Here is a 27,053-nt window from a genome sequence, read left to right on the forward strand (position 1 = left end):
GAGCAATAGGAATAACTAACATTTATATCTTGTATGTGTACAAAGCATTTTCCTGTAAGGAACTGGGTTTCAGGAAGAGATATAACCAAAAACCAGAAAAATAGTGGTCAGAGAAGTAGAAGCATCCAGGTAGTGCAGGATCATAGCAATGAGTAGTTTCAAGCATGCAGTGGTCAGCCTTGCGCTTTCCACTTAAAACTAGAGTCACCAAATCACCACTGAAGATCTAGGGTATTATTTGTAAAACGCAGAGTTTTATCATTTGGTTCTTTTTGTAAGTTTAGTAAATCAGGTATAGTTGATTACTATAATAAACACAGAGAATTGTGAGAGTTGTAAATCTTAAATAGAAAAATACCACATTTATTTTGAATATAACCATAGAAACTGAATTAATATCAGGCCTCTTGCTTATTAAGGTCAGGTTCTGACAGTGGTTGCTATGGTTGTGTTTGATGATTTTCATTGACTGCATAACAATTAGAAACGTTTTTTCTGAAAACTGATTTTTCTGGTAAAAGGGAACTGAAGTGAATTCAGGGTCCAGCCACCTTTTATACTTTGATCTAGCACTTCTTTCACAGTCATAGTCATAGCAACACATAAAATCAATCAGCAGAAAATGCTTATTTATGTCACATATGGATTTTCCAACAAATAGATTATGAAAACACCTTTCATGTGGATAATAACTCAGAGTAAAAGTGGACTGTCTGATTCCCAGTAATTACAGTCTGATGTTGCTTTAATCACGAGTAAGTAGTCTATCCTTAAGAAACTAACAAGCCCAAAGCAGGTCAGGACACAAAGTGTGGCTCACATGAGGAGATAAATGGGAAAAAGAAGAGATAGTTATTTTATTCTGTCTTGTGTATTCCCCCCTCCACCATACCATACTGTATTGATTTAGGTGTTTTTCATTTCAATAAAGGTATTTAAGTCACAGCTGATGAACAGTGTTTGTATTCCATGAGCACACTCTCACAGATTTGGATTACATACAGATGAAAAATAGCCCATATGGCTTTTGAACAAAATGAATGGCTTGCAAGCCCTGAAAAATTCCAGTGGAAAGGTTGTCATGCTAAAAGGTTAATTCAAATTTGACTCTGCATGATGGACACTTTTATTTATAGAACCTTTGGCTAATTTTCAGCAGCCATGTTTTCTTCTAATTAAAATAATATGAACAGCTAATAGCAATCAGCTTTAAAGAACTGAATATTTTAGAGAAAGGGATGATTAATAGGCTTTTTAATAACCATTTTACACTAGGTGTCTCCACTAGAGAACACATAAAACATTTGTATTCAGCCATTGGCTGGTTCAAATGTCAGGAAATACTAAGGTGGAATAAATGAGAAGCGAATTATTTAAAGCTGTCTAAAATAAGTCATTGATATTATCATGTAAATTTGATATTTCCCTAAAGGTTCTAGAATCTTTCTCTGACATGGCATAACTCATAAACTCAGAGAAAGTAGACCATTAGAAGCATTATTTTTAAAATGGAAATTTCCGTATTTATTCACATACATAACATATAACAGCAAAGCAGCAAAAGTTTGTCATGGAAACGTTATGTACACATTCAGACAGATATAGAGATAGGTAGGTAGATAGATAGAAAGATAGATAGATAGACAACAAGAATCATCTCATCATTATAACTTCTGTAGGATTTAGCAAACTTTTCCTCAAATCTCTGAGAATGACCAAAGAACTAGTTGAAAATCTAAAGTGAAAAAATGGAAAACATAAAAAAAAAAAACTATATGCAAGGGAAGTAAAGGTTAAAAAAGAAAGAAAAGGAACATATCAGAAATGTAAGTTTCCCAGATAAGTGTCTACTCCCACTGTGACAGTAACAACCAACCCACCCCCAGCTCCTCACCCAATTTCTCTTTTCTGCTTCTTCCTCAATAATAAAACCCTGAATTTCATCTGGGTATACCTTTTTAAATTAAGACTACATATCACCACCTTCTAGGAAGCTAACAACAACCAATAGCTTGATCCTGACCAATGGAACATAAGTGGCAACAGTGTCCGCATCTCCTGTGACCTGTCCATTCTTTCCTTTCTGCCAAACGGAATGCAGATGTACGTGCTCTGGCCAGAGCAGCCTTCAGAGGTAATGGGTGAATCTGGGGATGCCGTGCTGGTAAGACTGAGCAATAAAATAAAAGGAGCCCCGGTCTCTAATATCATGGAGGGTCAAACCAGTCCTGAATTGCTCTAACTTATACTTGAAGGGAGAAAGCAGTTTCTACCTCTTAAATTCTCTGTTGTTTTTTTGTTATTGCTGTTGTTGTCTCTTTAGGGTGAACAAAATCCTAATTAAATCACTCTCTAAGATGTGAATTTATTCTAGAGAAACAAGTCAAGCAACATTTCCACAGTGTAAGATACACTACTAAACTTTAAAAACCAAACATATTGTCTCCATGGAGAGACGTAAGTGCACTAGACCAATCATTCTGTTTCCATGTACGTCAGAATCACCTGGAGGGCTTGTTAAAACACAGATTTCTGGACCTCACCCCAAAAGATCTGATTCAGTAGGTCAGCTTGGGGCTGAGAATTTGCAGTCCTAATAATGTCCCAGGTGATGCTGACGGTGCCTAACTAAAGGACACATGCTGGGTCTCATTGTCCCAGAACACACCTCCACTTCTAACATATGCAAGATACAACTGTGCCTTGACCTATCATCAGGCTATTCTAATTTCTAAATGTCATGCAAGGCCACTTTCAAAATCCTGGAATACCTTACCATTCAAACAAGCTCCACATCTTCATTATTTTAAATTGATTACAGCTTATAAAAATAGTGATACGAATATAATATAAAGTCATGTTTTTATTCCTTATTTACTGTAATAGATTTAAGTTCCACTTCAGAAATCAGGTAAAATATAAACAATCTAAATTATTGAAAAGGGGTTTTGGGAGGGGGATAGTATAATTAACAGATCATTTGTTTCTGAATCACCCAGAGCACTTATTAAAAATGGAGGTTCTGGGCCCCATCTCACAACAACTGAGGCAGAATACCTGAAGGTAGGATCTAGGAATCTTTGATTTAACAAGCTTACCAGGTGAATCTTATAAACCCAAATGTTTTCTAATCATTGATCTTCTTGAAATGTCACCAGAGACACTAACTCAGACTCTTGGAGGAAATTTTTCAGCCTGACAGAGCATGAAACAACAGCCAGAATGACCTACATAATGCTGCAGGCAAAAAGCTTGAAACCCACTTGTAGTAACCAAGGGGCAGTTGATGGCATGAGGTAGCAAGCAATCACCACAAGAAAATCATCTAAATAATGGAATCCCTCTATTGAACACTGTGTTTGAAAAATATTTTTCCCCAAGGAGGAAAGTGGGGAGTGGGATGAATTGGGAGACAGGGATTGATATATATACACTACTGATACTATGCCTAAAATAGATGACTAATGAGAACCTCCTGTATAGCTCAGGGAACTCTACTCAGTGCTCTGTGGTGACCTGAATGGGAAGGAAATCCAAAAAAGAGGAGATATATGTATACGTATAGCTGATTCACCTTGCTGTACAGTAGAAACTAACACAGTATTGTAAAGCAACTATACTCCAATAAAAATTTCTTTTTAACTTTTTCCCACCCAGATTCATACAAGTATATGAAATCTACCCATCTTGTCACAAAAGGTATTCTATAGAAGGCCTTTTGCAGAAGCCACTAGCAGAGATGTTCATATTGAGGAGAAAACAGAGAAAGCCTCATCCCCATTTTTTCAGCACTGCAGAGACCTAAATAGTAGCAAATAGATAAGAAATAAGACCCACAAATGGTCAACAGGTAAGGAATCTGATCATGACATTCCACCACTTGAAATATTTTTGGGCTCCCCATGGTCACGAGAGGGAAGTCCAAGTTTCCTAGTACAGCAAAAAAGGGCCCTTCGTGACCTCTCCCTTTCTCATACCTCCAACTCCACCTCTCACCATCCCCCTCCTCTTACTTGCACCACATCAGACTACTTGCAGTTTCCTCTAATATGCCCCATTCTCTCATCTCCAGGCTTTCCCCTCTGCTTGGAGAGTCCTCTCTCCAAATCTCTACCCACCCACACCTTTTCTCCCTGGATAACTCCCACTCATCTGTCAGGACTCAGCTCAGTACCACCCCTTTGTGGAAGTCTCATCTAAAAGCTCCATCTTCCTTCCCTCACTCTCAATATACATACTAATGAATAAAATTACTATTCCCTAGCCCCAAATTATGAACTATAAATCCGAGCAATGGGAAACATTTCTGGACCATAATTCATCCTTGATACACTCTTCCACTCTATCATCTCTATCATGTGATTACAAGGAGTATTGAACAGTGAGTGATGTCCTGAGGAAAACTAAGGAACAGGGGCTTTTCCTTGCTGCTCACTCCAGCCAGCTTTCAGGAGTGGGAGAAAGTCATCCTTGGAGACTTCCTCACAGACATCTTGGATGTCTACTGATCTCTATGGCCCAGCTATAGGTCCAGAAGAACCTGGCTTGGGGACTTTTTGTGGGTAGTGGGCCAGGGTATGTAACTAAGCTGGTGTGGAATGAGAAGGCCTTTGCTGCCTGGGGCCTCAAAAAGAAAAAAACAAAAACAAAAAAAACGCCCTTACTCAACCAGAATGCTATTATTCCCATGAGACACTTACTAACAGGACCTCATATTCTGGGTGTTTCCTCTTGAGCTCCACTTAATTTCAACTCTCTTCGAAACTTGCCTATTCTAAAGCTAACCTCAAATTCCCTACTAAAAAAAATAGTTCATGCAGATACCAAGAAACAGCCAGATGAACATGGCATATGGATCTCAGAAGTAGAGGCACCAGCAGAGAATGAGGTAAACCAGAAGATTCAGGCAGAAAGCGCTACCTCAGAGGCACTTCTGGACTCAGCCTGATTTATGGTCTCAGCAGTATTCTAGTGTTCAGGTACTAGTTGTCACCTTCCTGTGCCAGGCATCCAGCCAGCCTATTATAAACAGCCACAGGCCGGGGAGAGATGCCCTTTACCTAATTAACTTAGCTGACCCACATCTCTACTTCCTATGTCACCTGCTTTCCAAGGTTCTGTTTTGGCGAAAGCGCTGCCCTGGCTCAGCTCTCCACTAAACATTCAGTCCCGGCATGCGGTCCTGGCTCCTTTCCACACATGCATACCCTAGGTCTCAAAATTTGCTACCTGGCTTCTCTCTCTTCCCTTCATTTCCATGATTTCAGAATTTTTATGCCTCCCGCCATGATGGGTACATCAGTAGGAGATGGGTTTTCAAGCTAAGACTGACCATGATGTATTTTAAGTTTCATTTCATTTTTGGTCAACTCTATATGTTTCATTCCATATTGTAGACTCTGTGCCGCTCTAAATGTTCCAAGTTAAATTTCTACGTGCTAAGGCGTAGAAATACCAGAACTGACTAGATGAAACCATCAGATAGAGGAACGCCATAATGTGGGAGCTTGGGCATGGTTCCTACTGGGATGTTATCTCTTACAAATACCTCATGAATTTCTTGGTCTGCCTGTCATCTGCCCCACCAGGGCTTCTTATATTTTTCTGGCAATATTCATATGATGGTATTGATGTTACTTACAGTTTTAAATTACTTTAAATGTTTGATCAATTTGATTTTGAGCTACTTTTTATTATTATCAGTATTCATTAATTTGGAATTATAAAATTCAACTTTGCATTTATTACTGAGATTTATTTCACTGATCCTTGTGCAGAAAGAGTGCTTTTCTCTTTCCTAATCCCACTGGGTAAAATATAAACCTACATGATGAATGGAAATATTTCTCTCATCATACTGGTCACCCTCTTAGGAACTTTCATCTCTTTATAGTCTATACTTTGAAAAATCTCTTTGTTTTACATTTCAAAGTAAATTCATCATAGAGGATGCCAGCTTAGAGCAAAAGGCAATAAACGATTCTTTATCCAAAGACCAGGAAAAGCATTAATTATAACAGAATGGTGCAAACCTCCCTACTCTGCTTCAGAAGCATCTCTCAGTTCTTTTCCACTGGGGTACAATCTAATATTATGCACTCATATTTTGGCCCTTACTGTTGAAAAGAAGATGATAATAGCCAGTGATATTCCTCAGGCTAAATCTATCAAACGTTTATTCTAGCAGACTTGACATATGATAGATTTAACCAGCAATACACCCACCTTTCTTTCTCCCTCTCTCTCTCTCTCTCTCTCTCTCTCTCTCTCTCTCTCTCTCTCTCTCTCTCTCTGTGTGTGTGTGTGTGTGTGTGTGTGTGTGTCTCTGTTTCCCTCCACCCTGCCACACACACAGTAACTCTGCAGATCTGATAGAATATTAAAAGAATATTAAAAGTAGGTATTTAGATGACCTATACTCAAGTATAAAATCAGAGAATCGAATGTCAATGAAACCATTTTCTTCTTTCCTTCTTAGAAAGTAAAATTTCTAAACTTAGAAATTTTAAATTGCTAAAACTAAGTTTCCTGATGATATTTTTCCCTTTTCATCTTATTTTTCACAGTCAAAATTCCAAGGTAAAAGAAATAAGGTAAAATTTCTACTTGCCTCTTTTCTGGTATTTGAGGAAGTTGTTTTTAAATGCCAGTTGTCATAGCAGCAGGGCAGTGTTCCAAGGCTGTCTGTCAGACCAGTTTGACTGTTACTAGTAAAAGCTTTTCCTCATTGTTTTAGTCCTTCTTATATTTGGAATTACGTTGAGAATCTTGTTGATTGATAAAGAAAATATTTTTGGCTGTATTTTCACTAGGGAAAACATAAGTTTATACTGAATTATTGAATCAAAATATGAAATTAAATGATTATTTTGCTTAATTTCTTTTCACCTTTGTGACAGAACTACTATCCCTTACTTTCCTTGATCCCACAAATACCCTGGTTTGTTAATGTTTCTTTTTTTCTGCATTTTTGTTACATTTGTACAAGTTATTTTCAAACTTTAAAACAAACATATGCCTGTAAATTCTGTGAACATGAAAAAAGTTTTTCAATAATGCCTCTTGGAAACTAAATGCTAATTCCCACCTTACAATAAGAAATCTCAAATGGTTTAGGGTCTACAGGAAAAAAAAAAAAACAAGCCCAGAAGATTCTCTGCTCTGAATTTTCTAGACTAGAAATGTCTAGTAACTTAATCCAAGTCCAAGGAGAAATTTTCTGTTCCCATTTCTAAGTTCTATAGTGAATCCGATTCCATGTGAGTTAATTTATATGGGATAAAACTCCACAGTCATCAGGATCATTTGAGTACCATAAAAAGAAAAATCAATCCAGAATAACTGATCAGTGATAATTTTCTAACCAAGGATTACAGGTTATATTTGTGTTAAAGCTTTCAGGAAATCTCTTTGTGGTTTTATAACATTGGGAGAAGATTGTGAACCTGTCTTTTCCTCTCCCCCATACCTTCTCATTTCCAAGATTGGTTGGTAGATGAGCTCCCATTCTCTGTGTCTGAGGCTACATCTTTGCATGGCAGCAAATCACCTTAGTTATTTGAGTAAATCATAGCCATTTATTTAACAAATATTTATGGAAGGCCTATTTCATGTCAAGCTATTTGCTAACCCCTGGGGCTACAAAATCTGATTAAGTTTCTTGCCCCCATTGAGTTTTCCATATATTGGGAAACACAAATGACTTGTCTGACAGTCAGGGTCACCCTGTCATCCCTATTAAGTGGTGGGAAAAGTGATACCTCTGAAGTCAGATGGAATTAAGGTCAAATTTCTCTCTGCCACTCACTGGCTGTGTTACTTTCAGAAAGTCACGTAACCACTTTGAGCTTTAACTTTTGCAACAGTAAGTAAGGATAATAACACCCTGCAGGAGTCTATTTAGTCAATAAAATTTTCTTGACTTGACTATATGCCAGGCACTTTTCTAGGTTTGGGGACTATATTATAAACACAGCAAAAATCCCTGCTCTTGTGAAACATATTTCAAGAATATTGCCTGCCACTGTTTAATAATAATAGCTATTGCCATGACTGTTATAGTATATTTAGTAAGTGTAATTCAAAGAAAATTACCAAGAAAAAATGTTTGCCCTCTCAGATTTTACAATGAAAAATACAAGTACAGACTGAAAATAGGGCACCTAAAAATGCAAAACATAGAGCAAGCAGTATATCCAAAGTTGAAATGTATCCATTTCAAATAAATGCCAGGAGTATGAATTTGAGTGGAGTGTTAGGATTAATATTCAATTATGAGGGGATAGCCAGAAGAATTCAATCTGAGCTTGTGCTGTGAAAATGAAGTTCCTGTCGCACTACTCGACATAGAAAGGTCAGTCAAACCATGTTCAGTTTGTACCAGAGCTTGCACATGGGTCTCAAAGTACAGGCTCCCTCTCACCTGGCTGATTTAGCTACTGCCATGGCTGAAAGTGTAGCTGGTCCACCGTGGAGACTGATACTAAATTCTCAATGCAATAACACCTCTCTAGGAGACCAACCAGCCACTTTGACAGAAAATTGGTTATTTCAGATCTTTTCTACTCCAGAAGGGCAGCAATTCATTCTTTAATAGAATTGGTACCTGTTCTGGGTAGAGGTTGGTTCTTGTGTGCAGGCCCTTGACTATCACCGCTCTGTAAGAGCTTACAGAGTGTATGATTTATTATCATGGGACCCCTCATAACATCACCACAGGCCAAGGGACCCACAGGAAAAGTGGTGCAATGATGCTCACACACAGACTCCCCTGGTCCTTCCAAAACCTCATCACTCAAAAGTTGCCCTCCTGGGGCTTCCCTGGTGGCGCAGTGGTTGAGAGTCCGCCTGCCGATGCAGGGGACACGGGTTCGTGCCCCGGTCCGGGAGGATCCCACATGCCGCGGAGCGGCTGGGCCCGTGAGCCATGGCCGCTGAGCCTGCGCGTCCGGAGCCTGTGCTCCGCAACGGGAGAGGCCACAGCAGTGAGAGGCCCGCGTACCGCAAAAAGGAAAAAAAGTTGCCCTCCTGATTTCACGTTGTAACGGCCCCTTAATTGCACAACTGAGATCTCAGCTTATATGTGCAGTGTTGTTCTTCAAAATACAGTGTATATATTAAACCAATGGCTATTTTATAGTGCTATGTCCCAGATAGCGGGGTCTGGGAACCAAAAAGTAGAAATGGGAGTGGCTTATCTAAATGTCACTCTCAGTAACCCACTTGGAGAATTTATGCTTCCTGTTCCCACAACTTTTGGCTTTTCTGGTCTAGAGTTTCTTGTTCCTGGGAGTGGAGGAGGAGATGCTTCCATCAGGAGCACAGCAGGGTGTCCATTAAATCTAAATTTATGTTTTACCCCTGACAGTTTTTGAGTTCCTCATACCAGAAGACCAGAAGGCAAAAAAAGAGAGAAAGAAAAAGAAAAAAAGAATTGCTATACATATACGTACTGTAGCAGGAATAATTGAGCTTGATTATCTTGAGGAGATACAGTTGCTATTATGTAATAGGCAGAGCGCCTGGGACTTGGCAAATTCACTGGCTTATCTCTGAGTACTTCCACATGTATGACTACTCTTAAGGGGCAACTGTAGCAACCATTGCCTAACAAGGGTGCAGAAACCAGGGTCTTATCTCTCAGGAGTAAAGCTCTGGAACAAGCAAAGCAGATCAACAGAAATGCTGGCTGAGAGTGAGGAATATATAGAAATGGATGATGAATATCAGTTGTGACCTCAGCATCAGCTGCAGCACCAGAGAGTGTAGCTTGTCCTACAAACCCTTCCATTGTAAATCATTTTTGATAGAAACTTTGAGTGTCCACCACCCTGAAGAAGGTCTGGCAGGACAGAGCAAAACTTAATTGGAGAAAGAGTGGATGTAAATGGTGAAGGGGATAGAATGTAGCATATGTGTTGTTAAATATATCTCCTAGCCTAGTTCCCGACATATACATGCTAGTCAATTTATATTTATCAAATATTAATAACCTGCTTTCTACAGGCAGAACTGTATAAAGGATTTTTTCAGGAGGCAGCTATTTTAAGTTCCTGGAGGTCAGAGGCAGCTGTGTCTTTTCTTATTTGTACCCTCTTGGCCGTGTGTGTTCCATAGTCATTTTCCAAGACACCCAGAGGTAAATTGTTAGTGCCACAACAGAAATTAAATCTCCTTTCCCAGATTCCCATGGAATAATCCATAATGTATAAAGTTGGGGGATGCTCTCCATTTATCATTATTTATTGGAATTTCTGATAGAAAGAGAAAAGAATGCTTAGAAAGGTGAGTGTACTAGGAATTCAATGAAATAGACCCTAAAGACCATCCATAACAACAACTGACTTAGAGGACTGAGAACATGCATTGGAGAAGACAGACCCAGCTGACAGGGAGCTGATGTGATAAGGATTCTGCAGGTGTTGCACTCACTGCAAATCTGCAATAACAATCATCAAAATAGCAGGAATTCCTCCCAGGACCTATAACCAAAGTAAACAGAGAAATAGCACGTCTGAGTTTCCTTCCAGATTGACAAGGCCAAAGCCACCTTACCTGTTAAAACATACTTCATGTTGGATGACTCCTTTTCATTTGTCTAGCGTTGATTTTACTACCTCATATATTCTTTATATCAGTCCTATGAGAGAAATATTATTATACTTACATACAGATGAGGAACTCACGTACCTGAGCCAAGAAACCAACTTGGCCTTGGGTCACCCAAATAGTGAGTGATGGGTCCACCTTCCAGTCACAGGAGTCTCTAAAGCTTGTTCTCTTAAGCCCCTTGTTATACTGCCCTCAGGTGACTGGATGGAAGAATAGCAGCAAAAGTCTCCTAAGTTGGATGTTATGGTGGGCTGCCCATATTCCCCTGCCAGGCACAGACACCCCTTCCCCCAGCTGCTGGGAATGTTGGCTGCTAATAACTCACAGCTGAGTCCTGCCTCCAAAATTTCCCTCCAAAGAAGAGAGCTGTGTAGCCCCATAACACACTACCTTCTCAGAGAGAGCTTGGATCTTATCCTGGTAGATGTGCAGTTACAAAGCCCCAGGGTCCTGCCTCAATTTGAGATACCATCCCAGTTTCAGAGATTCTCATGGAATTCTCATGAAGCCTCTGCTGTAATGCCACCTGAGTTCAAGTTTACTCTTTGCAGGATCCCTCTCCTTCATTCCCTAACTGGTACTGTGCCCAAGAGCATGTCCCAAAACCCCCTTAGGGACTCAACCTAAGACAGATGGATGGGGAATTGTCCTCGGAAGCAGAACCTAAAATGATATGTTGAGTCACCCATCGGCAGGCTGGCAATGAGTGGAGCTGCTGCTGAATAAGAGAATAAGATCAAGCTTTATACTACTTACAGAAGATACTGGTGTAATTATAACAGATTCCTTTTGTTTAAAATTTGTACTGTGTATTTTCTTCCATAGTTTCACTTTTGGCCATTCTGTGTGTTTGTATTTTTTAAATGTCCCTTATAAGCAGAATACAGTGGATTTATTTCTTCATCCAGTTTGACAGTCTTTGTTTTTATTAAAGTATTTGTCACATTTGAATCTAATACCATTACTGATATGTAGTGGTTCATAGCTACCATCTTACTATCCCTATTCTGTTTTGTTCTGTATTTGTTTTTCTCTTTTATCTTCTTTTGGATTAACTATTTCTAATTTATTTGTTTCTCCTAATAGGTGTGGTTTATATATTCTTTTATTTTTATTGTACTAGTGAACTGTTTTCTGTGATCACAGCTTGACTACTTGATTTACTTAAGACTTAGTTATGTATTTTACCCTGTTTTTTAACCATTTCTCTAATAATGAATATTTTTTATGCTATTGCTACAGCCTCATAATCCATTATTATTATTGTTTAAAAGACAGTATTCATTTACATTTACCTGATGTTTATCCTTTCTGATATACTTCATCCTTCTTTACCTCCAACATTCCATCTGTCATCATTTTCCTTTTGCCTGATAATTTCCTGTACTGTAGGTTTATTACTGATTAATTTTCCATTTGTGTTTCTATTAAAATGTTTCTGTCTTCCCTTCTGAAGAATATTTCCACTGAGTACAGTATTCTGTGTTGGTAATTATTTTCTTGCACTTTGAATATATTATTCCCCTGTCTTCTGCAAAGTCTATTGTCAGTTCATTGTTGTTCTTTGAAGTGACACAACTTTTTCTCTGGTTTCTCCTAAGATTTTATCTTTGTCTTTGTTTTCAATTGTTTTACTATGTGAGATTTTCTTTGTACTGGTCATGTTTGATGGTTGTATACATTAGTATCTGTGGTTTGATATCTTCTATTAATTTTGGAAAATTTTTAGCCATATCTCCTCCAAGATTTCTTCTGCGCCATCCTTTCTATTCTCTCCTCCAAGGACTCCAGTTGCAGACATTTTAGCTGCATGTCATATTCATCATATGTTCTTTTCCATCCTTTTGTGTCAGTTACTTCAGTTTGGATATTTTTCTGACCTATCTTCCAGTTCACTAATTTTTTTCACAACTGCATTCAGTCTCCTGTTTTTAACTAGTTTATGTTATTTTTACCCTTGCTCCTAAGGGTAAAATTTTCAACTGAAAGTCTAGTTAGTTTACTGGTATACTTCCTGTTGCCCCAATCCCAGTGTTTGTCCTGCCAATGCTGTGAGACTGCTAGAGAAGCTCTGCATAGCCAGACATTAAATACTTAATTTTATTAATTTGTTTATTATTTTAAATATATTTAATTAAAAGTTACTAATTATTTTTATTTATTTTAGTTTTTACTTTTAAATTTCCATTCAATTCTTTCTATAATCTCTACTTCTTTAGTTAAAAATGTCAACTTGTAATTGAATGTCAAACATGTTATCACAGTAATTTTAAAGCTTGTGTTTCTGCTATCTTTAATATCTGTATCTCTTTTGGATATGTTCGATTTTTTTCTTTGTTTTTAATCAGTTACTTTTATGTTTCATTATTTCTTATTGAGTCTTGAAAATTATACGTAGAAATATCTAGGGATCATTTGAAAATATAACTTATTTCTTCATCCAAATGTATTTGCTCTGCTTCTACCAGGAATAAGTCTAAAAAACCTATCTCCTTAATCCAATCGTGAATGGAAATTATTTGAAGCTGGGGTCAGGCCTTGCAAGAGCTAGTTTATTTACTAGTTAGTTTACTGGTGTACTTCCAGTTGCCCCAGTTCCAGTGTTTGTCCTGCCAATGCTGTGAGACTGTTAGAGAAGCTCTGCATAGCCTCCCAGCCTCTCAGTTACTGCTTCCAAATTGGCAAGTGCATTGAGGGGAAAAGGAAAGACCAAATGTCTGACACACACCCTCCTGTTCTTCCCTTCTCTTCTTGTCTCAGTCTTCCAAGTGCTCTTTACCAAGGTAGTCCTGCAATGCCCTCGACCAGATTTTTTGGTTCATAATTTTACAACTCTTTTGTGTGTTTTACAACTCTGTTTAGTTGTTCTTCAGTTGTCCAAAGAAGCTAGATCACAATTTCTGGACGCAGAACGCTATCAAATAGCATATTGTTAAAAGATAAAGAAAAAAATTGTTTGGGGGTTTCCCTGGTGGCGCAGTGGTTGAGAGTCCACCTGCCGATGCAGGGGACACGGGTTCATGCCCTGATCCGGGAGGATCCCACATGCCACGGAGCGGCTGGGCCCGTGAGCCATGGCCGCTGAGCCTGCGCGTCCGGAGCCTGTGCTCTGCAGCGTGAGGGGCCACAACGGTGAGAGGCCCGCAGACTGCAAAAAAAAAAAAAAAACAATTGTTTGGAAGCCCCAGAATAGCAGAAAGTGTTGTCTAAGAAGACCTGAATATGTTAAGTAGGAGATAGAAAGTTAGGAAAATCACCTAAAGAGGAAGAAAAGTTTACAAGATGCAAATGACAATTCCTAAAAGACAAATATAAAATATTCAACCTATACATGATAGGAATTCCAAGATAAGATGAACAGAAGAAAAGGAACAGTTAAAAAGCTAAAAGCTAATCAAGAAAAGCTCTTATTCACTAAAATAAAAAAACAAACAAACCCTGAATCTGCAAATCAAAGGTTAAAAAGTTCAGAGTCTTAAGAATAATTAATGAGAAAAATATATATTTAGATGTATTCTGATGAAATTCTGAACTTAGAGTGTGGAAAAAAAAGAAAAAAAAAAAAACCTTATATGCACAAAGAGAGAAAAGGCAGTTTTTTCGTAAATGGAATGGAAAGAAAGATTATTTCATGATGTTATTATTCATTGTTTTCTTACATAAAAGACACCAAATTTTAGGTTCATTTGCATCTCTACAATAACTAAAGCCTATATTTTTAAATTGGCTTCAAAATACATTGAAAGCTTCTTCCGATTGATACCTCTGCTTGGTATCAATTTAGTGGCTGTGGTTGAGGAGAGTTATCATCTTCTTTGTTGTCAAGTTCATTGTGGGAAACTTAGGGATAATGTCTTCATCTACCACAATCTATGATGATTTAACGTTGTTCTCAATTTCCTTATCATGCTTTGTACTTTCTGTTCATGATTGTGCATCACAGATCCAGGTTCCAAGCAAAGATTTTTTTTTTTTTAATTTTTAAAAGGTGAATGAGGACCCTTAAGTAGGACAAAGGAGGACATGCAAAATAATAAAAGGTAACAATTGAGGATATTTGTGAAAAGGGACCTCACTTTGGTTGGAAATGGAATGAAGCAAAATCATATGTTTATAAATGAACATTGAATAAAGCACAATTTCAGCACAAATTTGGATTCGACTGATAGAGCTGAGTTTTGGTTGGTTGGTAATTAATTGAAGTCAGAAAAAGAAGCAATGTTCTATAAAGTGGTAAATTTTATTTAAGAAAAAAACAGCTATATGGACTCACACAGACTTAGTAAACTATCACACACCCCTGCTCTTCTGTCTGACAGACTTGCAAAAACCATGGGGGTGAATGACATGAGCATATGTTTTTAACACCATGGCAGACCCCACCTTGATTCATCCACATAGTAACATAATACCACTTGTTTCTTGGAGTACGTAAAATACAAAATTTTCCTTATACTCTGCATATTTTCTTTTTTCTAGGTAATCTATCTCTCTCTTTCTCTTTCTGTCTCTCTCACACATACACACTGCACACAGAAGATACATACAGAACTGGAATTCTGCTGATTCCCTTATAAATATATATGACAACAAAGAGTTAACAATACCTTCCCAAGTCTTCAGATAAACAGCATTCCAGTAAAACGAACCATCCTTTACTGGCTAAGATAAACGTAGGCAAGGAATACTCCAGAAGTATGTAATCCCAGTTCAAGAAATCTTGCTCTCAATAATTTTTTTTTAAAAGGCTAGGAAATAATGCTAAAAATAAAGGCTAAAGGAGAAGATGATTGAAACATCGTTGTGTAGGTTGAAGAGCTTAATCTATAAGAACAACAATGCTGGAATGAAACTGCTTACATTTGCATTTCAGCTTTGCAGTGAACATTCTCTCATTTTTGACATTCTCTCATTTTTGACATTGATCAATAGAGAGAAAGACCTTCCAATGTGGTATAAAAAGTCAAAAGTAACCACTAGTACAATAAAAATAGAATGCAGACTTCCCAATTCACCAGAGGGGAAAACAAGCCAACACACTGCATCCAAATAGGAATCTGGGAAAGAAAAAACAGAAACTGGCAAGTCTGAAGAACGCAAAAAGCATGTAGGAAGTAAAGCAGAATGAAGTTTTTCCCTCATCTTCCTCCCACTCCTTCCACCTTCCATTCCTGATTCCTAGAAAATGCCAACTCCCTTCCTGCTTCTTGTTACATATCTCAGCAAGGAGAAAAGTCGACATTTGGTACTGCATCTAAAACTAGAGATAGAAACCAGGGTGCTCTTAACATAATAGTGCACAGGACATATGCACTGTAATACGTCTGAGTAGTAAGTCTCATTGCTTTGCAACTTCCCCTCCACAGAATCCAAAATGCAGCCACCTCCTCACAATCCCAACCCTGTCGAAAGTAGAGACAGATGGGAATGAGGAATAATTCCCCTGAGGCTGAGAAGAACACCGGGCCAGTGGTAGTTGGGAGGTGTGAAGAGAAAGCAGAGATCAGAAGAAGCGCAGGTTTTAAATTTCCTAACAACTGTGAGAGGGGAAGCCTCACAAGGCAGCTCAAGACTTGAACCTGAAAAGTTGGATGCAAGAGATAAATAGGACAGAGAAGCCACCCCTAAATTCTGCTGGGCTCTGTGTGAGCTGGAGTGTCGGCCTCAAGACAGAAGTGCTACTCTGCATTCCTCTGAATCCTGTAAGCATTTGGTCAGCTAAGAGTAAGGGTATCTAAATTCCACCCCTCCTGGCTACGGGTAAGGGCAAAAAAAATCTCAAAATTAAACAAAGGTAAGATTTTCCTGATAAATCAGGTGGGATCTTTGTGAAGAATATCTTCTTTCACTTACCTATAGGCCTCTGAAGAGTTTGCCTTCCTGGTAAATATGCACCCCCAATATTAGCACATAGTACGTTCCCTGACCACTTATTCAAATGTTCCACAATTTGTTATTCAACTACACTGAGGAGGGAGTCTTCCAGTTACCAGGGAAACGAGCTTAGAGAATCCGGCTGTCTGGGGTGTTAAATGGTCTGCTATCCATCTTGAGACTCTCCTTTGGGTCAGCTTGACCTGTACTAAATTCCTGATACTTCTTTTCTGTGTCAGCGGCAAATCCTTAACCATCAGAAGGCAGAAGTAAACATGATGCCTATGCCTTGATATCTTAGTTTTCTCCACTTTCAATGCACGTCACAATGGCAGGGCAACCAATAGAAAATGCTTTCGTGTATGTGATGTTGTCTATGACCCAAATAGTAAGTCTCTCCACAGAAAGCAACATGAATCGCAGCTTTCAGTCCTAGACTCAGCTACAGCTTGCTCTAGAGTTGTCAAATCAAATGTTTTTGTTTTTTTTTTAACAACTTTATTGGACTATAATTGCTTTACAATGTTGTGTTAGTTTCTGCTGTATAACAAAGTGAATCAGCTATACGTATACATATATGCCCATATCTCCTCCCTCCTGCATCTTCCTCCCACCCTCCCTTTCCCACCCCTCTAGGTAGACACAAAGCACTGAGCTGATCTCCCTGTACTATGCAGCTGCTTCCAACTAGCTATTTTACATTTGGTAGTGTATATGTGTCAGTACTACTCTCTCACTTCATCCCAGCTTACCCTACCCCCTCCCCATGTCCTCAAGTCCATTCTCTACGTCTGTGTCTTTATTCCTGTCCTGCCTCTAGGTTCATTAGAGCCATTTTTTTTTTGGATTCCATATATATGTGTTAGCATATGGTATTTGTTTTTCTTTTTCTGACTTACTTCACTCTGTATGACAGACTCTAGGTCCATCCACCTCACTACAAATAACTCAATTTTGTTTCTTTTTATGGCTTAGTAGTATTCCATTGTATATATGTGCCACATCTTCTTTATCCATTCAGCTGTCGATGGACACTTAGGTTGCTTCCATGTCCTGGCTATTGTAAATAGTGCTGCAATGAACATTGTAGTCCATGACTCTTTTTGAATTATGGTTTTCTCAGGGTATATGCCCATCAGTGGGATTGCTGGGTCATATGGTAGTCCTATTTTTAGTTTTTTAAGGAACTTCCATACTGTTCTCCCTAGTGACTGTATAAAATTACATTCCCACCAACAGTGCAAGAAGGTTCCCTTTTCTCCACACCCTCTCCAGCATTTATTGTTTGTAGATTTTTTTGGTGATGGCCATTCTGACTGGTGTGAGGTGATACTTCATTGTAGTTTTGATTTGCATTTCTCTAATGATTAGTGATGTTAAGCATCCTTTCATGTGTTTGTTGGCAATCTGTATATCTTCTTTGGAGAAATGTCTCTTTAGATCTTCTGCCCATTTTTGGATTGGGTTGTTTGTTTTTTTGATATTGAACTGCATGAGCTGCTTGTGTATTTTGGAGGTTAATCCTTTGTCAGTTGCTTCACTTGCAAATATTTTCTCCCATTCTGAGGGTTGTCTTATCATCTTCTTGGTGGTTTCCTTTGCTGTGCAAAAGTTTTTAACTTTCATTAGGTCCCATTTGTTTATTTTTGTTTTGATTTCCATTTCTCTAGGAGGTGGGACAAAAAAAGATCTTGCTGTGATTTACGTCATAGAATGTTTTGCCTATGCTTTCTTCTAAGAGTTTTATAGTGTCTGACCGTATATTTAGGTCTTTAATCCATTTTGAGTTCATTTTTGTGTATGGTGTTAGGAAGTGTTCTAACTTCATTCTTCTACATGTAGCTGTCCAGTTTTCCCAGCACCACTTATTGAAGAGGTTGTCTTTTCTCCATTGTATATTTTTGCCTCCTTTATCATATGTGACCAAGTGTGTGTGTGTGTTTATCTCTAGGCTTTCTATACTGTTCCATTGATCTATATTTCTCTTTTTGTGCCAGTACCATACTGCCTTGATTACTGTAGCTTTGTAGTATAGTCTGAAGTCAGGGAGCCTGATTCCTCCAGCTTCATTTTCCTTTCTCAAGTTTTCTTTGGCTATTCGGGGTCTTTGGTACTTCCATACAAGTTGTAAAATTTTTTGTTCTAGTTCTATGAAAAACGCCACTGGTAGTCTGATAGGGATTACACTGAATCAATAGATTGCTTTGGGTAGTATAGTCATTCCCACAATGTTGATTTTTCCAATCCAAGAACATGATATATCTCTCCATCTGTTTGTATCATCTTTAATTTCTTTCATCAGTGTCTTACAGTTTTCTGCATGCAAGTTTTTTATTTCCTTAGGTGGGTTTATTCCTAAGTATTTTGTACTTTTTGTTGGAGTGGTAAATGTAAGTGTTTCCTTAATTTCTCTTTTAGATTTTTCATCATTAGTGTATAGGAATGCAACAGATTTCTGTGCATTAATTTTGTACCTGCAACTTTACCAAATTCATTGATTAGCTCTAGTAGGTTTCTGGTAGCATCTTTAGGATTCTCTATGTATAGTATCATGTCATCTGCAAACAGTGAGAGTTTTACTTCTTTTCTGATTTGGATTCCTTTTATTTCTTTTTCTTCTCTGCTTGCTATGGCTAAAACTTCTAAAACTATATTGAATAAGAGTGGTGAAAGTGGGCAACCTTGTCTTGTTCCTGATGTTAGATGAAATAGTTTCAGCTTTTAACCACTGAGAATGATGTTGGCTGTGGGTTTGTCATATATGGCCTTTATTATGTTGAGTTAGGTTCCCTCTATGCCCACTTTCTGGAGAGTTTTTATCACAAATGGGTGTTGAATATTGTCAAAAGATTTTTCTGCATCTACTGAGATTATCATATGGTATTTATCCTTCAGTTTGTTAATATGGTTTATCACATTGATTGATTTGCATACATTGAAGAATCCTTGCATTCCTGGGGTAAACCCCACTTGATCATGGTGTATGATCCTTTTAATGTTCTGCTGGAATCTGTTTTCTAGTATTTTGTTGAGGATTTTTTCATCTATGTTCATCAGTGATATTGGCCTGTAGTTTTCTTTTTTTGTGACATCTTTGTATGGTTTTGGTATCAGAGTGATGGTGGCCTCGTAGAATGAGTTTGGGAATGTTCCTCCCTCTGTTGTATTTTGGAAGAGTTTGAGAAGGATAGGTGTTAGCTCTTCTCTAAATGTTTGATAGAATTCACCTGGGAAGCCATCTGGTCCTGGGCTTTTGTTTGTTGGAAGATTTTTAATCACAGTTTCAATTTCAGTGCTTGTGATTGGTCTGTTTATATTTTCTATTTCTTTCTGGTTCAGTATCAGAAGGTTGTGCTTTTCTAAGAATTTGTCCACTTCTTCCAGGTTGTCCATTTTATTGGCACATAGTCGCTTGTAGTACTCTCTCATGATCCTTTGTACTTCTGCAGTGTCACTAGTTACTTCTCCTTTTTCATTTCTAATTCTGTTGATTTGAGTCTTCTCCCTTTTTTTCTTGATGAGTCTGGCTAATGGTTTATCAATTGTGTTTATCTTCTCAAAGAACCAGCTTTTAGTTTTATTGATCTTTGCTATTATTTCCTTCATTTATTTTTCATTTATTTCTGATCTGATCTTTATAATTTCTTTCCTTCTGCTAACTTTGGAGGTTTTCTCGTTCTTCTTTCTCCAATTGCTTTAGTTGTAATGTTAAGTTGTTTATTTGAGATTTTTCTTGTTTCTTGAGGTAGGATTTTATTGCTATAAACTTCCCTCTCAGAACTGCTTTTGCTGCATCCCATAGGTTTTGGGTCATCGTGTTTTCATTGTCATTTGTTTCTAGGTATTTTTTGATTTCCTCTTTGATTTCTTCAGTGATCTCTTGGTTATTTAGTAGCATATTGTTTAGCCTCCATGGGTTTGTAGTTTTTACAGTTTTTTTTCCTGTAACTGATATCTAGCCTCATAGTGTTCTGGTTGGAAAAGATATTTGATACAATTTCAATTTTCTAAAATTTACTGAGGCTTGATTTGTGACCCAAGATATGATCTATCCTGGAGAATGTTCCATGTGCACTTGAGAAGAAAGTGTATTCTGTTGTTTTGGGATGGAATGTCCTATAAATATCAGTTAAGTCCATCTGGTCTAATGTGTCATTTAAAGTTTGTGTTACCTTATTTATTTTCATTTTGGATGATCTGACCATTGGTGAAAGTGGGGTGTTAAAGTCCCCTACTATTATTGTGTTACTGTCAATTTCCCCTTTTATGGCTGTTAGCATTTGCCTTATGTATTGAGGTGCTCCTATGTTGGGTGCATAAATATTTACAATTGTTATATGTTCTTCTTGGATTGATCCCTTGATCATTATGTAGTGTCCTTCTTTGTCTCTTGTAATAGTCTTTATTTTAAAGTCTATTTTGTCTGATATGAGAATTGCTACTCCAGCTTTCTTTTGATTTCCATTTGCATGGAATATCTTTTTCCATCCCCTCACTTTCACTCTGTATGTGTCCCTAGGTCTGAAGTGGTTCTCTTGTAGACAGCATATATATGGGTGTTGTTTTTGTATCCATTCAATCAGTCTATATCTTTTTGTTGGAGCATTTAATCCATTTACATTTTAGGTAATTATCCATATATACATACCTATTACCATTTTCTTAATTGTTTGGGGTTTGTTTTTGTAGGTCTTTTCCTTCTCTTGTGTTTCCTGCCTAGAGAAGTTCCTTTAGCATTTGTAGTAAAGTTGATTTGGTGGTGCTGAATTCTCTTAAATTTACTTGTCTGTAAAGGTTTTTATTTCTCCATTGAATCTAAATGAGATCCTTGCTGGGTAGAGTAATCTTGGTTGTAGGTTTTTCCCTTTCATCACTTTAAATATGTCCTGCCACTCCCTTTTGGCTTGCAGAGTTTCTGCTGAAAGATCAGCTGTTAACCTTATGGGGATTCCCTTGCGTGTTATTTGTTGATTTTCCCTTGCTGCTTTTAATATTTTTTCTTTGTATTTAATTTTTGATAGTTTGATTAATATATGTCTTGGTGTGTTTCTCCTTGGATTCATCCTGTATAGGATTTTCTACACTTCCTGGACTTGATTAACTATTTCCTTTCGCATGTTAGGGATGTTTTCAACTATAATCTCTTCAAATGTTTTCTCAGACCCTCTCTTTTTCTATTCTTCTTCTAGAACCCCTGTAATTTGAATGTTGGTGTTTTTAATGTCGTCCCAAAGTCTCTGAGACTCCTCAATTCTTTTCACTCGTTTTTCTTTATTCTGCTCTGCAGCAATTATTTCCACTATTTTATCTTCCAGGTCACTTATCCATTCTTCTACCTCAGTTATTCTGCTATTGATCCTTCTAGAGAATTTTTAATTTCATTACTGTGTTGTTCATCATTGTTTGTTTGCTCTTTAGTTCTTCTAGGTCCTTGTTAAACGTTTTGTATTTTCTCCATTCTACTTGCAAGATTTTAGATCATCTTTACTATCATTACTCTGAATCCTTTTTCAGGTAGACTGTGTATATCCTCTTCATTTGTTTGGTCTGGTGGGTTTTTACCTTGCTCCTCATCTGCTGCATTTTTCTCTGTCTTCTCATTTTGTTCAGCTTACTGTGTTTGGGGTCTGCTTTTCACAGGCTGCAGGTTCGTAGTTTCCATTGTTTTTGGTGTCTGCCCCCAGTGGTTGTGGTTGGTTCAGTGGCTTGTTTAGGCTTCCTGGTGGAGGGGACTGGTGCCTGTGTTCTGGTGGGTGGGACTGGATCTTGTCTTTCTTGTGGGCAGGCCACATCCAGTGGTGCATTTTGGGGTGTCTGTGACCTTATTATGATTTTAGGCAGCCTCTCTACTAATGGGTGAGGTTGTGTTCCTGTCTTGCTAGTTGTTTGGCATAGGGTGTCCAGCACTGGAGCTTGCTGGCCCTTGGGTGGAGCTGGGTCTTAGTGTTGATACAGAGATCCCTGGGAGAGCTCTCGCCAATTGATATTACATGGGACCAGGAAGTCTCTGGTGGTCCAGTGTCCTGGACTCGGCTCTCCCCCCTCAGAGGCTCAGCCCTGACACCCCGCCAGAGCACCGAGATCCTGTCAGCCACATGGCGTGCTTGTTTCCATCAGATCCAGGATACTGACTGATTTGGTAGGAATTCTCACCTTCTGCTGTCTTCTGTCAGGTGTCCCAGCATCTCTTACTGCAACAGCTTTGGGGCAAGAAGTGTCCAGCCAGTAAAGTTACATCATATCCTCTTCCCAGCTTTTGGGTAGGAAGAAATTGCCCTCTACCTTTCTGGGTTTTTCTGGCTGGTCAAAATGGCTGAAAGTCTCACCTTAAGTACCATCTTCTACTAAAGACCCACATGTTTTGTGAATCTATGTTAATTTTTAAAATCTATTCATCATGACTTGATATTTGGTATTCTTGTTTGGATCTTGAAATAGAAAAAGGACATTTAATAGAAAAGTTGGTAAAATCCGAATGAAGGCTAGAATTCAGTTAAGGTGAAGTACCATTAGTGTTTTGACAAATGTACCATGGTAATATAAAGTATAAGATTTAGGGGAAACTGGGTGTAGGGTGTATAGGAACTCTCTGCATTATCTTTGTATTTCATTCTTCTGTAAATCTAAAATATTCCCAATTAAAAATTTATGTTTTAAAAATCTCTTTACTGACCGAGTAACATTGCCTCCAAGAAGTAGGCAGTTGGAGCCCTGGATAGCAATTGGAGAAAACAGCTAAAATAAACACCTGCATTGTATACACCTAAAGTCTATGCAGAAAAGAGCAGCTAGCAGCAGTGGCACCTCTTCTGAGGAAGATCAAGACTAAGTCTGAACTTAAATCTTATGTCAACATTTTATGGTATTCTGTTTTTAAGCAAATTAACTTTCTTCTAGTAATACAGACTGTGGCAATTTCTTTATGTTCAAATATTCTTAAGGAGCAAAATCAACACAATAGTCCAGAGGGATAGAACCTATTTACCAGACCTCTGTTCATGAATGAGATCTCTAACAGTCATTTAACATTTCACTTCCACTAACAGGAATCTCAGTCATGGCCAATACAACAAGAAAACCAAATCTATTTATAAAATTATAAATGTAAGTGGATTAAATTCCCTCATTCAATCACAAAAAATGCTTAATTTGATACCAAAAACAATGACAAACTAAATATATTTTATAAAGAAAAAAATACACAGAGGGATTTCTAGATGAAAATGGCATTATGAGTTCATACTTTGAAAACCGCCTCTGTTCCAGAGATATTTAAGTGACAGAAGACTAATATTAAAAGAGAAAACCAAACACTTAACAGTTAAGCATCATGATGGACTAGAAATGAACAGGTAATAAAAATGGCCAGTGGGAACTGAATCCACAGAATGGCTAGGCTTCGGGGCCTGAAGTTGACAGTGGGAATAAAGGAAACTATAAGAGTTCCACATAAAAGCAGTGCCACACTCACTTTTTGAAAACCAGAGTCTAGATTTTGGCTGCACCAAGTCCTGAAGAAAGCTTAAAAAATAATAAATAATAAAAACATAAACAAAAATTCTTGTGGAATGCTGCCTGCGATTATAGTCCAAATTAGGGATGCAGAGGACTTAAAAGAGCATCCTGACAGGCATCTAAGGCCAACAATCTTCCTCTCCCTTACCATTCTGACTCTGTATTCAGTATTCCCAACACCATCACAGGAAACCAACATTAAAAACACTATAAGACCTGGTTCTGGATTAGGGACAAATAGGATGAGTGAGGGCAGCAGCAAAACCACTCCTCAGAGATGGGTAAAAAAGCCAGTAAGAGATAAACTCTCCCACTGAAAATGAGTATACCCTACCCCCCCAAAAAATAGTCTTTAAAATATGTGTGATGGGCACAATTCTAAGATTACCCTAAAGATTCCCATCCCCTGATGTACATACCCTGTGTAATTCCCTCCCCTTGATTGTCAGAAGAACTTGAGAATATGATGAATGGCACTCTAGTGATTAGGTCACGTTATATGGCAAAGGTGAAGGGATTTTGTAGTTGGGGTTAAGGTCCTTAATCAGCTGATTTTGAGATACTCAAAAGTAAGATTATCCTAGATGCTCCTGACCTAATTATGTGAGCTCTTTAAAAGAAGTCAGAGATGCTTTCTCCTGTTGGCCTTGAAGAAGCAAGCCACCATGTGTTCTATAGCTGCAAGGAAATAAATTATGCCAACAATTTCTTGAGCTTGAGAAAAGACTCGAAGCCTCAGATGAGCCCTCATCTGTTACCCTGATCATAAGACTCATCTAATTTGTGCCTGGACTTCTGAAACATGGGAAGTGTGACAATAAATAAATGGTGTTTTAAGCCACTAAGTCTGTGGTGATTTGTTACACAGAAATAAAATACTAATATAAGTTCCAATGCCAGAAAAGGCAACCAACAAAATCAGTAACTGGTATAGGAATTCACTCCAGATGAAATCCATCTCATTTTTAAAAATCTAACAAAAACTTTAAAATAAATACGTTACAAATATCCAATGAGTTAAACAGAGGTATCACTTCAATTTTTTTAAAAAAGGAAATAAAAAGAATGAGAAGTAAACAGAAACAAAATAAAGACAAGTAAGTTTTGGTTCTTTTTTTTGCGGTACGCAGGCCTCCTCTCACTGTTGTGGCCTCTCCCGTTGCGGAGCACAGGCTCCGGACGCGCAGGCTCAGCGGCCATGGCTCACGGGCCCAGCCGCTCCGCGGCCTGTGGGATCCTCCCGGATCAGGGCACGAACCCGCGTCCCCTGCATCGGCAGGTGGACTCTCAACCACTGCACCACCAGGGAAGCCCAAGACAAGTAAGTTTTAAAATTAACATGTTGGAGATATAAAACATAGCAATTGGAATGGGAAATGCAATAGACGGGGTAAACTTTATAGTGTAGAGAAATTGAGAAATAATTGGTAGGATGACAGCATTAAGAAACTCACTAGAATGCAGAGCAGAATCTAGGAAATTTATAAAAGCATGAAAGAAACCAAGATTAAAAATTATTTGTGAGTTTATAATGGAAGGTTATACTCAAAAGTCTAAAACAGTATTAATATATGGTAAGGAATATTTAACGTGCAATTAAAGCATAATGAGGTCCTTGTAGTCAAGAGAAATATGAAATAATGAATAAATGTAGACGGGATTCTACCTAATATAAACATTAATCATAAACTGTAAGAATAACACATTTCTTGCAATCTGGCAGACTATCTAACCAGAAAAAAATTCCAAATACAAAACACCTAGAAATGATGAATAAAATTTAAAATATGAGCTCATTAGTGGCCTCCAGACAATGAGGATAAGATGCCAGACTCTGGCTTAGAATAGAGGAAGGAATATAGAGACTTAGAGAGAGAATATTGGAATAAAACTGCCATGTGCCTCTGCTTAGCCGCCTCCAGAAATTCCTCTTGGTAGGACCCAAAGGACACCTCCTTCACCAAGGTATTAAGAAATGCATTGGTGAGGGGAAGACCAACATTCTCAAAAGCTTTATGGTGGCCGTTCTCTATAGGCTAGAGATGATCGTGGCAGATGCCATCATAAAATCGGGCTCCGTGCTTTCACTTCCAGATGGATAGAAACCAGGTGGCACTGTTGAATCATTAGACACTTGCTGGGTTCAATTACCATAATAAGCCAACGGGGTGGGGCAGTAATCAAAGTCTTTTAACCTAAAATGATCTCTGGTGGTAGCTAATTGAGTACGAAAATCCCTAGGAATAAAATAGATGGGCAGCCATTAAAATACTGCTTGACATGTAAAAATGAAAAAAAAATTTAGGCCTAGTGACAGAGACTTGTGAGTCACTGTATTGGGGATAAAAGACCACTTGTCTCGTTCTGAAACTTAAACCAGTTCTTGGACCCAGAGTCCCTTGATTAGAGGAAGACCTTGCCCGTGCCATAAATGTTCACTAAAACTCTTCCTCTAAGCCTTCCCCTAAGAAGAAATAAATATGTTACAAATATCCAATGAGTTAAACAGAGGTATCACGTCAATTTTTTTAAAAAAGGAAATAAAAAGAATGAGAAGTAAACAGAAACAAAATAAAGGACATGTGGCCATGTACCAGGGTGACTGTGCACTGTGTACTCAGACATTCAGAGGTTAACAGAACTCAGACATTCAGAGGTTAACAGATAGTACTCTGAACTGATGCTCACCCCCAGAGACCTGATATGCCACCCCAGTCAGGTAGTTAGAGGTCCTTGTGGATAGGGGATAGATGAAGTCTTGGCCTGAATCCATCTCATAGTTGATACACTGGAACTGCAGACCCATTTTGTAGTTATTTTCCTCCAAGGCTGGGGACATCTGCACACTGGTTCTGTAACCCACAGTGTGTAAAGGCTGTTACGGTAAGAAGCCCCTTTACCTTGCCCCCATCGTTGAAAGCAATACTGTATCACTGGATATCACAGGAATTAGTGCCACCATCAAAGACATGAAAGATGCAGAGGTCATGATTCCTATCATGTCCTCTTCTTACTCCCCTATTTAGCTAGTGCAAAAGCCACATATATGCTCA

General features: G+C 38.2%; 1 long non-coding RNA gene across 1 annotated transcript in view; it reads left to right on the forward strand.

Annotated features, from left to right (window-relative positions):
• LOC307195375 overlaps positions 1-25,251 on the forward strand; it is a 90,830-nt gene extending 65,579 nt beyond the window's left edge. Inside the window, exon 4 of the long non-coding RNA XR_013830820.1 lies at positions 25,131-25,251. This is a non-coding gene — a long non-coding RNA (uncharacterized lncRNA). The remainder of the gene's footprint in view (positions 1-25,130) is intronic.
• Positions 25,252-27,053: the final 1,802 nt, after the last annotated feature.

The sequence above is a fragment of the Stenella coeruleoalba genome, assembly GCF_951394435.1.
Source record: "Stenella coeruleoalba genome assembly, chromosome: 12".
In the NCBI taxonomy this organism is placed as follows: domain Eukaryota; kingdom Metazoa; phylum Chordata; class Mammalia; order Artiodactyla; family Delphinidae; genus Stenella; species Stenella coeruleoalba.